Source organism: Myotis nattereri, assembly GCF_964212035.1.
Source record: "Myotis nattereri genome assembly, chromosome: 2".
Classification (NCBI taxonomy): domain Eukaryota; kingdom Metazoa; phylum Chordata; class Mammalia; order Chiroptera; family Vespertilionidae; genus Myotis; species Myotis nattereri.
In genome coordinates this window covers 91,091,708-91,103,157 of record NC_138076.1, presented here as the reverse complement: position 1 = coordinate 91,103,157, position 11,450 = coordinate 91,091,708, and the positions used below count along the sequence as shown (strand labels likewise).

The following is an 11,450-nucleotide window of genomic DNA, read 5'->3' as shown; positions in this document are numbered from 1 at the left end:
CTGCTAATTCTTCGATTGCAGGTTCATACTTGGTGCACTTCAAGGCCAAGCAAGCGCCACTAACTTCATCTGTTAGCAGTTTCTTTTGTTCATTTTAATATTATTTAATGGTGAGAACAAAGTCTCACAAAAATAGGTTGATGAAAAAAATTGTTAGCAAAGCCATCGCTAGATGTTTTATGTCGCTAAAAGTGTCAGGTACTCTATTCCAAGCACTCAAAATTTCTTGTTCATAGTTGCACTCTTCTTCATTATTCAAACAATTTCGTTCCAGATTTTCAAGTTTCGATCTTAAGTCGACAAACACATGAGTCCAAATGCTACCTTGAAAATCTGCAAGTTGCATCTCTAAATCGTCAATTTGCATCCATTGGAAATCCTTTAATTCCAAAGTACTGTAAACAACTACATCCAGATACTTAATTATTTTAATGGTCTGTTCTAGGCTTCTAAATTGGTTGAATCTTTCGCTGAACTGTTCAAATAACGAGTTTACTATATTCTGGTGCATAAGTATTGACTCCATTACACACGTTGTAGTGGCCTTCTCAAAATACTTTTATATCCGAGGAAAATATTTATAAGTTTTAGTTTCAATATCTCGTTTGAAAATTTTAAGTTTACTTTCAAAAGATTTGATGTATCCAAACATAACGTCAATACTTTTGCCAAAACCTTGTAATTTTAAGTTCAGTTCATTCATATGAACAGAGAGATCTGTAAAAAACATCAAATTGCTGGCCCACTTATGATCACTGATCTGAGGAAAGTTTGCCAGATCCTTATTCTCAATAAATACCGTAATTTCTTCAAAGCCCTCCACAAATCGCTCAAGTACTTCACCTCGACTCAGCCATCTCACACTATTGAACATCAGTAGTCCACTGTAGGTTGAATCAACTTCCTGTAAAAGTGCAGAAAATTCTCACTTGTGAAGGGGTCGAGAAGCTATAAAATTCACAATTTTTGTTACAACTGACATTAAATCATTCAATTCTGAGAATCCCGATTTGGCACACAACACCTCCTGATGGATAATGCAATGAAAAGGTACAAGTGGATGTCTAATAGCTTCCATAAACAATTTCAGGAATCCCACATTTTTTCCCACCATATTTGGTGCCCTATCTGTCGTGACTGACACAATTTTAGAGATATCAATGTTTAGGTCACTGAATCTTTTTATAACAACCTTACATATTTCATTTCCTGATGTACTTATTGGCACTGATTCTAACTTTATCAACTCTTCTCTCATTGTGAGACCATCAGAATATTTAGCAATAATGGCCAACTAAGCATTTGATGTGACATCAGTAGTTTCATCAAGAGAAATCGAAAAATATTTACAACTATTTAAGTCTTTTTTAAATTGATGTTGTACGTTTCTGTTAAGATCTTTACTCTGTCTTTGATAGTATTTCTACTGAGTGGTAACTCAGAAATTCTTTTAGTAATATCATCTTTATTTTTCATATCGTGAAATAGAGCTGGTGCACATCTTAGAAATGTTTCCTTAATAAATTCTCCGTCACTGAGGGCTTTTCCATGCTGAGCTATGGAGTGAGCAATACAGTAACTAGCTGATGTTAAATTTGTAGAGCATCTTACAAATTTAATGATGAAATTTGATGGACTTTTATAGAGGTGTAGCTGCCTAGAAATGTATTCCTTCCTTTCATTGATACTTTTTTTCAAGGGCTGACAATGATTAGTTTCAAAATGTCTCTTTACATTCCACGTTCTGCTTACTACTGTTTCATTACACGGTATGCACAATGATCTGTTGTTTCTGTTGACAATCCCGTACATCTCGGTCCATATGTCTTGAAAGGGTCAGCTACTGCTACTTCCACTTCCTTTATCATTCAATCATGCTTTATTATTTTTTTTGATTCTCCATCACAAGGCTGCAAAAATAAATAAATATACATCACGGTGTTTTTTATAAAAGGTTGATAGGTTTCTTACCTATTAACTTTTTGCAGTGTTGTTGCACTGACTTCTGGTGCAAAACAATTCAAAGATATTATGTATAACCAACAAATATATGGTGCTGTAATCAATTATCCGACATGCAGAATGTCTCGTCGAGCACTGTTGCACTGTACATCTTTTTCTTCTAACCCTCCCACTCCTGTCTCCTAACGAACATGGCGATCAAGTGCATCCGTTTGCCGAATGCACCCGAACGCACAGGAAGCTTACCCGAGGCACATGTTGACAATAACGAGGCCGTTTCCAGAATTGAACATTTTGTCACTCGAGTAAAAATAAAATGTCATGAGTAAAGATTAATCTCTTTATAGTGCAATTCTTAACCTTTTTATATTAATGTCAATATTGGAACAATGTATCTTGGATGTTTTCGCTATGTATCTTTGCTACACAACACCGATGTACATGTTTACATCCGGTTTTAGAATTGCATTATTGATCATGAGTAACGTGAGTAATAATATTACTCGAGTTATGCCCAACTCTGGCCGTTGCAAGAGACAAATGTTTGAATTATGAAATTTTTTGTCTCTGTCCATGCGTGTTACCCAAAATGAGTTTGCGTGTCACCTCTGACATGCGTGTCATAGGTTCTCCATCACTGCTCTAGGACGTGGACACAGAAGCCTGAGGGAGGGGTGGCCAGGGTCTGAGCATGTGGACACTTGTCCTCTCTGAGTGGTACCACAGAAAATGTCAAAATGTTTTTCTTTTGTAAATTTTTTAAAAATTCAATTACAGTTGATATATCAATTACTGTTATATTATTTTCATGTGTACAGAACAGTGGTTAGACATTTATATAACTTTTGAAGTGATCTTCCCAATAACTCCAGTACTCACCTGGCACCATATAGCTATTATAATATTACTAGGGGCCCGGTGCACAAAGACTCATGCAATGGGCGGGGGTGCGGGAGAGTCCCTCAGCCCGACCTGCACCCTCTCCAATCTGGGAGCCCTCAGGGAGCCCTCTCCAATCCAGGAGTTTCTGTCTGTCTTTGCAATCATATGAGCGAATTGTCTGAGACCCCCCAACCCAGTTTGGTTTGTTGCTCACAGAATAATAGAGGCATTTTTTTTTCTTTGCTCCATTGGTGGAGATTTCCTGGAAGTTTTAGGATATCTTCCCTTTAATTTTTCCTAGACACTGATTTTACTTATGTCACTCACCTTTGCTTTCCCTCCATCCCCCACCGCAACAGGAACTTGCTCCAGGCTCACTTTGCTCTAGTGCAGCGGTTCTCAACCTGTGGGTCGCAACCCCTTTGGGGGTCGAACGACCCTTTCACAGGGGTCACCAGAATACATCCTGCATATCAGATATTTACATTACGATTCATAACAGTAGCAAAATTACAGTTATGAAGTAGCAACAAAAATAATTTTATGGTTGGGGGTCACCATAACATGAGGAACTGCATTAAAGGGTTGTGGCATTAGGAAGGTTGAGAACCACTGCTCTAGTGTCTAGGACAGTGGTTGGCAAACTCTAGTCAACAGAGCCAAATATCAACAGTACAACGATTGAAATTTCTTTTGAGAGCCAAATTTTTTAAACTTAAAGTATATAGGTAGGTACATTGTTATTAACTTAATTAGGGTACTCCTAAGGCTTAGGAAGAGCCACACTCAAGGGGTCAAAGAGCCGTGTGTGGCTCGCAAGCTGCAGTTTGCCAACCACAGGTCTGGAAGATCCATCTGCTACCAGAACTATGATTCCCAGCATTCCTGGAGCTCCCCGCGCTCTGGGCTTTGGCTTCCGGTCCTGGGGCTGCCACCAAAACTACTATTCCCAGAATTCCTGGTGCTCCCCGCACCCTGGGTTTTCCCCCGACCGAGGGAGCCACATCCCCCCAACCTGCTGACTCTCCCACTCTTCTCTGTGTATGCAAATTACCAGCCATCTTTGTCGGGTTAATTTGCATAATCACTCCTCATTGGCTTGTGGGTGTGGCTTGAGCGTAGCAGAAGGATGGTTAATTTGCATGTTTCTCTTTTATTGTATAGGATTGACTATATTTCCCATGCTGTAATTTACATCCTCACTACTATTTTATAACTAACAATTTGTACTTCTTAATCCTTTCCCCCTTTTCACCCAGTGCCCCCAAACTTCACCTAATTTGTCAATCATCAGTTTGTTCTCTGTACCTATGTTCCTGTCTGGTTTATTTTTGTTTTTAGATTCCACATATAAGTAAAATCTTATGCTATTTGTCTTTTCTATCTGACTTCTTTCACTTAGCATAATACCCTCTAGGTCCATTCATGTTGCAGAAATGATAAGATTTCATTCTTTTTTTTTATGGCTGAGTGTATATGTACCACTTCTTTATCCAACAGTCTATCGATGGACACTTAGGTTGCATCCACTTCTTGGCTTCTGTGAATAATGTTGCAATGGATATAAGGGTGTATATATCTTTTTGAATTAGTGTTTTGGATTTCTTCCAATAAACACCCAGAAATGAGATTGCTGGGTCATATGGTAGTTCTATTGTTTATTTATTTATTTATTTATTTATTTATTAGGAATCTCCATATTGTTTTCCCTAACAGCTGCACCAATTTGCAATCTCACCAACAGGGCACAAGGGTTCCCTTTTCACCATATCCTTGACAACACTTGTTGTTTGTTGATGTATTGATGATAGCTATTCTGACAGGTATGACGTGATATCTCATTGTGGTTTCAATTTGCATTCCTCTGATGATTGGTGACATTGAGCGTTTTTTCATGCATATTGGCCATCTGTATGTCCTCTTTGGAGAAATACCTGTTAAGGTCCTCTGCCCATTTTTTAATAAAATCGTTAACTTGTATGAGTTACTTATGTATTTTGCATATTAACCCCTTATCAGATATCGTTGGCAAATATCTCCTCCCATTCAGGCAGTTGCCTTTTCATTTTATTATGGCTTCTTCTGCCGGGCAAAACTTTTTAGTTTGATGGAGCCCCATTTGTTTATTCTTTTGTTCCCTTTGCCTGAGAAAACATGTCCGGAAACATATGACTAAGACCAACGTCAGAGATTTTACTGCCTGTGCTTTCTTCTAGGAGTTTTATGGTTTTGAGTCTTACATTTAAATCTTTTATCCATTTTGAATTTATTCTTGTATATGGTGTAAGAAGGTGGTCTGGTTTCATTTTTTTTTTTTTTTTGCATGTATCTGTCCAGATTTCCCAGTGCCATTTTTTGAAGAGACTATATTTACCACATTATACATTTTCCCTCCTTTGTCATACATTAAGTGACCATATTGGTCTGAGCTTATTTCTGTCCTCTCTATTCTTTTCCATTGATCTATGTCTGTGTTCACGTATTACCATGCTGTTTCAATTACTACAGCCTTGATATCAGGTGGTGTAATACCTCCAACTTTTTTTTTTTAGATTTTTGTTATTTTATTTTTTAGAGAGAAGGCGAGGGAAAGAGAAAGAGGAACATCAATGTGAGAGAGAAACATCCATAGGCTGCACTCTGCATGCCCCCTAATGGAGATTGAGCCCCATCCCAGGCACTACCCTGACTGGGAATGGAACGGGCAACCCTTCAGTGCATGGGAGGATACCCACCCAAGATTGCTTTGGCTATAAGGGATATATTGTGATTCTATATAAATTTTAGGATTATTTGTTCTTATACTGTGAAAAATGCCATTTGTATTTTGATGGGGATTGCATTGAATATATACATTGCTTTGGATAGTATGAACTTTTTAATGATGTTAATTCTTCCTTCCATTTATTTGTGTCTTCTTGAGTTTCTTTCTTCAATGTCTTATAATTCACTGAGTATAGGTCTTTTACCTCCTTGGTTAAATTTATTACTAGGTTTTGCAATTGCAAATGGTATTGTTTTCTTAATTTGTCTGTCTGGTAGTTTGTTATTGGTGTATAAAAATGCAACTGATTTCTGACTATTAATGTTTTATCCTGCTACTTTGCTGAATGGATCAGTTCTAACAGGTTTTTATTTATTTTTTTAATTGATTTTCGAGGGAGAGGAAGGGAGAAGGATAGAGATAGAAACATCGACGAGAAAAAAAACATTGATCAGTTGCCTCTTGCACACCCCACACTGGGGATCAAGCCTGCAACCAAGGCATGTGCCCTGAACAGGAATCGAACTGGTGATCTCTTGGTTCATAGGTCGATGCTCAACCACTGAGCCACGCCAGGCAAGCTCCATTGATTGTTAGGGAGTGGAAGGAAGGAAGGGAGACGAAGAGGGGAGAGAGAGAGAGAGAGAGAGAGAGAGAGAGAGAGAGAGAGAGAGAGAGAGAGGGAGGAGAGAGAGAGACATCGATGTGAAAGAGACACATTGATTAGTTGCCTCTAGCATGCACCCTGACTGGGGCTGCAACCCAGGTATGCACTCTTGACTGGGAATTGAACCCTTTGGTGCATGGGCTGATGTTCTAACCACTGAAGAACACAGGCCAGGGCTCTAATAGAGTTGTATTTTTTTATATTCCTCACCCAAGAATATTCTTAGAGGGAGAGAGAGAGAAAAACATTGATGTGAGAGAGAAACATCAATCATCTGTGCGTGTCCCAATTGGGGATTGAGCTCACAACCTGGGGATGTACCCTGACCAGGAATTGAACTAGCAACCTGTTTGGTACCATAGATTTTTGGGTCAACCAACTGAGTCACTGTGGCTAGGCTCTAATAGCTTTTTGGGATAATCTTTAGGATTCTCTCTATATAGTATGTCATCTGCAAATAACATTTTTACTTCTTCCTTTCCAATTTGGATGCCTTTTATTTCTTTTTCTTGTCTGATTTCTGTGGCTAGGACTTCAAATATTATGTTGAATAGGAGTGGTGAAAGTGGACATTCTTGTCTTGTTCCTGACCTTAAAGAAAAATGATTTTAGCTTTTCCCCAGTGAGTATGTTAGCTGTGGGTTTGTCATATATTCCTTTATTATGATGAGGTATGCTCCTTCTATCTGCACTTTGCTGAGAGTTTTTATCATAAATAGATGCTATATTTGTCAAAAGCTTTTCTGCATCTACTGATATTATCATAAGATTTTTATCCTTCATTTATTTGGTGTGTCCCATTAATTGATTTGTGAATATTGAAACAACTTTGCATTTCAGGAATAAATCTAACTTGATCTTTTTAATATATTGCTGAATTTAGTTTGCTAATATTTTGTTGAAGATATTTGCAACTATTTTATCAGGGATATTGCCTATAATTTTGTTTGTAATGTCTTTGGTTTTAGAATCAAGGTAATGCTGGTCTCATAAAATGAACTTAGGAGCATTCCTTCCTCTTCAACTTTTTAAATAATTTTAGAATAGGTGTAAATTATTTTTTGAATACTTGGTAAAATTTACCTGTGAAGCCATCTGATCCAGGACTTTTGTTTGTTGGGAGTTTATTGATTACTGATTTGATTTAATTAGTAGTTACTGGTCTGTTCAGATTGTCTGTTTCTTCTTGGATCAGTCTCGAAGGTTGTGTTTCTAGGAATTTATCCATTTCATCCAGATTGTGCAATTCATTGACACATAATTGTTTTTAGTAATTTCTTATAATGCTTTGTAGTTCTGTGGTGTCAGTTTCACTTCTCTTGCATTTTTATATTACTTGTTTGGGTCCTTTTTCTTTTTCCTTGATGAGTCTGGTTAAGGATTTATCAATTTTGCTTATCTTTTCAAAGAACCACCTCTCGGTTTCATTGATCTTTTGTATTTTTTTGGACTCTTTTTTGTTTATTTTCATTCTGATTTTTATTATTCCCTTCCTTCTGCCCACTTTTGGCTTTGTTTGTTGTTCTTATTGTAGTTCCTTTAGGTGTAAAGTTAGATAGTGCATTTGAGATTTTTTTTTTGTTTCTTCTAATACATTTTTTCAGAGAAGAGAGAAGAGGGAGGGAGGGAGGGAGAGAGAGAGGGAGAGAGAGAGAGAAAGAGAGAGAGAGAGAAAGAGAGAGAGAGAGAGAGAAAGAGAGAGAGAGAGAGAGAGAGGGAAACATTAGTGATGAGAGAGAATCATCGATTGGCCGCCTCCTGAGAATTTTCTTGTTTCTCGAGGTAAGTCTGAATTGCTATGAATTTTCCTCTTAGAACTTGTATTGGCTATGTCCCATAGATTTTTTTGGTCATTGTGTTTTCATTATCACTTTTTTCAGGTAGGCATCTTTTGATTTCTATTTTTATCTCATTAATCCATTCATTGTTAAATAGCATGTTATTTAGCCTCCATGTGTTTGTGTATTTTTCAGTTTTCTTCTTATGATGACAGTTTATAGAAGCATCTTTTCTCTTGCCACTTTAAACATTTTCTCTTTGTCTTTAACCTCTTAGGGTTTATCTTGTTTGGGCCTCTCGATGTTTCCTTGACTTGTATGTCTATTTCCTTTGCCAGGTTAAAGAAGATTTCAGTCTTTATTTCTTCAAATAGGTTTTCAATCCCTTGCTCTCTCTCTTCTCCTTCTGGCACCCCATGACGTGAATGTTGGTATGCTTGATGTTGTCCCAGAAGTCCCTTAAGCTAGCCTCATTGTTTTTAAATTCTTTTTTTCTTTTTGTTGTTCCACTTGGGTGTTTTCTGCTACCTTGTCTCCTAAATCACTGATTCAGTGCCTCTGCTTAATATAATCAGCCATTGACTCCTCCCATTGTATTCTTAATTTCAGTTATTATACTCTTCATTTTTCACTGGTTCTTTTTTTCTGGTTTCTATCTCTTTGCATAAATTCTCAGTGAGTTCATCTATTCGTCCTATAAGTTCATTGAACATTCTTATAACCAGTGTTTTCAGCTCTATATCTGCTAAATTGCTTGCTGCCTCCATTTTGTTTAGTTGTTTTTCTGGAGTTTTGTCCTGTTTTTTTTTTTTTTTTTTTTTTTTACTTGGGACATGTTTCTTTGTCTTCTCATTTTGGCTGCCTCCCTATGTAGGTGGTCCTCCTACATCTCCCAGTCATGGCCACGTGGCCTTATGTGTAATGGGTATCCTGTGGGGCCCAGTGGTGCAGTCTCCCTGTTCACATGAGCACAGTGCTCCAGGGGTGTCCCTAGTGTGGGGTGTGTGTGCCCTCCTGTTGTAGTTGAACCTTGATTGCTGTTGGCATATCAGTGGGTGGGATTGACCCTCAGGCGAACTGGCTGTGAGGAGTGGCTGTGACTATAGCAGACAAGTTGTTGTATGGGGTCTGGCCTCACAGAGGGGAATTTGCTCTAGCAGGGCTTTGTTGCTTAATCCACCTTTTGGGTGTGTCATTGGTAAAGTTAATTGGGTGGTGTGCTGGTGTGGTCTGAAACTGGCCACCATGTGTGTCAGTTCCGAGCCCTCTTAGGAAGTTCTCTGGTGTAGGCCCAGGTCAGCTGCTTCCTGTGCCCCGCCCAGGGCCACCTGGTAGGAGAAACAAAGTGATCTGCCTGTGCTGGTAGCTGCTTGCGCTGGGCTTGTAGGTACCTAGGAGAGGCTATGCTTTGAACTGAAAGCAGTTGCCACCAGTGCCAGGCTGGGGGCCCCTTAGCAAGAGGCGCATGGCACACCGAGGCCAGCCACTTTGTGTTTGGGTTTTGTGGACCTTTCATAGATTTCAGGGAAGTCCACAGAGTGGTGGTGGCTGGCCACTTGTGAGGAACTGCTGCTGAAGGAGGGTTGGGCCTGTGCATGAGTTGGGTGGGGCAGGGGTTTCAGGTAATCACCAGGGTGGTATGAGGGGCGCTAGCCAGTTTGATGAAGACTCAGATATGGCACCAGCCTGTGCCTGCAGGCCGAGTGGGTGGAGGGCTTACAAAAGGAACAGTGGCACCTACCTGCACTTCTGTCTGGGAGAGCTGTTCCTCAAGCCATCACTCTGAAGCCAGATACTTCAGTTTCTCTCCGTATGTCCTGGAGCTTTTCAAGCTGTTACTCAGGCTCAGAATAAGTGAGTCCATAAGTGATTAAGTCTATGCATGGGCCCTTTAAAAGTGTGCCTAGGACTCCAGGAGCCCTCCGTCTCAGTCAGGCACAATTTCCTCTGGTTTTCACAGCCAGATGTTGTGGGGTCTCCTCTCCTTGGCACTGGTGCTCTGGACTGGGGAGCCCAGTGTGGGCTGGGACCCCTTGATCCTCAGTGGGGACCTTTGAAGCTGAGATATCCCTCCTGATTCTTTTATTTGTTAATGGTAATAGTATGGTTTATTAAGCTGTGTCTTAGTACAGACACTGGGGCTTGCCCAGGATGCTCTTGGTGTATAAAGCCTATTGTTCTTCCAGTTCTTTTTGAGCAATGACACCAGGAAATTGACAGTGACGTAGCTATTGTATACAAGCTTATCATCATCTGTCATCTTAACATGAACAAGAGCCACTGCCAGACACACACCTCCTCTTCACCTGGAACTTGATTGTGGATTTCACTTCATTGACTTCGGCCGCTGTGCTCTCATTGTGAGTCAGCAAGGAAGGGAACTTGCCAGACTTACTTAGGCCTGGGCCCGGATTCATGGGATCTGCTTGACCAGAAGACTCTGAAGCCAAAAAGTCATTATACTGCTTGGCCAGCTTCTTGACCAGTTTCTTAGTCTTGTTGAGTTTCTTCATGCTTTGATGTCCATGTCAGGGATATCCACAGCCTTGGCCTTGTCACAGTGCTGCTGGTCTCCCAGAACACATACTGAGAACTTGGGGTGTGGAGTGGAATTGAGCCTGAGGTAACCCAGGGTGTTTGTCCCTCTAAGGGTCATGGTTCTTCAAGCTGATCTGCAGCTCTACAGTCTCCAAAAACTTCCAGCACTTGCACTGGTTCTGTGCAGGACATCCCGCACTGCCTCACAGAGGATGTCACAGGAGACATTGCTGCTTATGGTGCCTTGAGCCACAAAACTCAGAAAGAGCTCCCTCCTGATTCTCAGCCACCACATATGGTGTGATGCCAGCCACTTTCACATTTCTGCCCCTCCTACCAGTCTTGACATGGTTTCTTCTTCATATCCTTAGTTATAGTAGTTCGTTCAGCTAGTTTTCAGGTGGTTCTCAAGGATGGTTGTTCTATTTAGTTGTAATTTTGATGTGGTCATGGGAGATGGCAAACACAGCATCTACCTACTCTATCATCTTGACCAGAAGTCCAAATTTTTTCTTTTTGTTCATTGGTGTTTCCTAATTTTTGCACAATTATAGCTTCTTTAAAAACAAAAAGTTTATTTTCTATTTAAAAAATGACAGCCTTAGATTAGATGATTCTTTCTGTCTGTAGAATCCCTTGATTTCATTACAGCTCTCAACTGTTGTTTTCTCTGGTATCTTTTCTTTCTTTGGCTTCATGAAAGAATGATTTCATTTTCCAATGTGCTCACTGTAGGGACATTGTGTTCCTCAAGGTCTGGGGTGTAGTCTGCAGCCAGGTCTGGGTCACTTGCAATAGGGGCATGCTGAGGGGCATGGGCCATGGGGCCTGACCAGGTAACACTGGGTGAGGAACTTTT

At 39.9% G+C, this 11,450-nt stretch overlaps 1 pseudogene across 1 annotated transcript; it reads right to left on the bottom strand.

The window, feature by feature from the left end:
* Positions 1-10,176: 10,176 nt before the first annotated feature.
* Positions 10,177-10,886, bottom strand: LOC308513770 (large ribosomal subunit protein uL1-like; annotated as a pseudogene). Its single transcript has one exon. The product of its transcript is annotated as a large ribosomal subunit protein uL1-like (transcript).
* Between the last annotated feature and the right edge of the window lie 564 nt (positions 10,887-11,450).